Genomic DNA, 2,243 nt, shown 5'->3' with positions numbered 1-2,243 from the left:
ACAGGGTGCCTGAGTGGACAAAACTAGGCACCCTGATCTTGCAACCACCCCCAACACTCCCTCAAGGTGTATGCAACACCATAGTAACAAGCGCACACGGCATGCATTCAAGCTCAAGTTCAGACTGCACCATAGCACAACACATTGCTTTTGCATTTCCAACCATGCAAAATAATCGTTTCATGTTGGTGAGCACCAGAGCCACGCAAAATTGCATGGTCTAGCCATAAAGAGGGTAGCATGATCTCACCAGCATAGCAGCACTTCATTGCATTGTCTAGCTATACAGAGCATAGTAGGATCTCAATAGAACTATTTGGTTAAAAATACATATAATAAAAAAAAGCATTCTCATTGGCTGTGTTTTTCACCATGAATGGCCCTATCCATCGGATCTTGAATTTTTCGAGGTGCAAGCCCAACTTGGAGTTGTAGACCAATACCAGGTCCCCTTGCTTGAAAATTTTGTCCTTGAGATGCATGTCAATCCAGGCTTTCCTTCTCCATTGCACTATGTCATTTTGTAGCGAATTGTGTTGTCTTTCGTCCTCTAAGGTTAGGAGCTCATGTATTCCGTGCTCCCAGGATTCCTCCATTGGTAGCTTTTCTTGGATGGCCACTCTCAAGACTGGGCACCACAAATTCAATGGGCATTACTACCTCCAGCCCATAAACTAGTTTGATTGGCGTTTGAATGACTTTCTAAGATGTGCGGAATACCCATAGTGCGGCATCTAGCTTCTGGTCCCAATCATTTTAGTTGGAATTTATGATCTTTAAAATTTTGGTCAGAAACTTGTTGGTAGATTCTTCTTGGCCACTGCATTGTGGGTAATAGGCTGAGGACTTCTTGTGATAGATGAGGTACCTTTCCGTCAACCCTTTAATTACCTTGTTCATAAAACGGGTGCCCTGTTCACTGACTATTTCCACCGGAAATCCATGCCTAGCAATAATTTTCTTGAAGAGTAACTTCACCACCTCTTTTACAGAATTTCTTTTCACAACTTTAGCTTCCGGCCATTTGGTGAAATAGTTGGTTGCCATTCATGAACGAAAACAATAGCAGTATGGGCAAGATGACCAATCTATTAGAATCACCAGGTTGACCCATCCACTAACAAACATCACATTGCTTTGTTGCGCTATTAGCATCTTGCACGACTGTTGGCCACCAGAGGCCTACTTGCAAAAAATTTCGGGCTGTGATTTCTCCAACCATGTGTCCTCGAGTTATGCCACAGTGTGCTTCTATCAATACAGCTTTCTTCTCATGGTCCAGGACACACCTTCGTAGAATCTGGTCTATGCCTCTTTTGTAGACTTGCTCGGCAATCATTGTGAAGTTTCTTCTCCTCAAGGCGATCCTTTTCTTTCTATCAACAATGTAACTTTATGGGAATGTTCCATCCTCTAGAAACTGCATCATATCATAAAACCAATTCTTGTATGTGATTTCTTGAGATAACCTAAAATCTCCTAAATCAATCAACATGGTTTTTGGCCAATTCTATCTCCACCACTTAGGCTTGTGTGTGCCACTATGGTTTGATCTCTAGCATTAGCTGGGTGCATAGTAAGCATCCAAGAGGTTCTATAAGATTCTTGAGGAAGGGTGAAAGATGGAAGTGGAGAAAGTAGAGCTCCAGTCAAATAGGGCACTTAGCCAGCTTTGGAGTTGCCGGGGAGAATTTTGAGTAACATCTGAAAAAGGGATAGGGCAAGTTACAGATCGTCCAAACCATCTCTTCCTCCTTAAACATAAATATGTAGTTGTTAGGGAGGAATTCCACTCTTTCCACCCAAAGACCTTGACTTTCCCAATTGTCATGAATCCATCTTTTGAGAATCACAACTAGGGGGCGAGCGCTGAAGAAGCAAACCCCAATGAGTGTCCTTGCTTACATCACACCTAATCTTAAACCAAATGAAGTATTCAGGAGATGAAAACAGATGTACCTTTGTTGGTTGAGTCATCGGCTCTTATGCGATCTTCCTTCTCCTTCTTCGTCACCTGTAGATCTCTGGGTAGCTCGAAGCTTGATGGGAGCAAACTAAATACCATCTGTAGTTGACAGATTTCCTTCTCCAAAAGGGATGATAGCTCAGCCCCAATCATCCTCAAGAAGTACTGTGTGATGGACCCCTTGTTAGACAGAGGTGTCAGGAGGAAGCTTGGGGGGTTCTTCCATGATTCAACCGATAGAGACAAGGGCGAAGAGAAGGCAAGGGAACACAGGGCT

The sequence above is a fragment of the Cibotium barometz genome, chromosome 57, assembly GCF_041138505.1.
Source record: "Cibotium barometz isolate CiBa-2024 chromosome 57, ASM4113850v1, whole genome shotgun sequence".
NCBI lineage: Eukaryota > Viridiplantae > Streptophyta > Polypodiopsida > Cyatheales > Cibotiaceae > Cibotium > Cibotium barometz.
Note: the sequence above shows the minus strand (reverse complement) of the source record.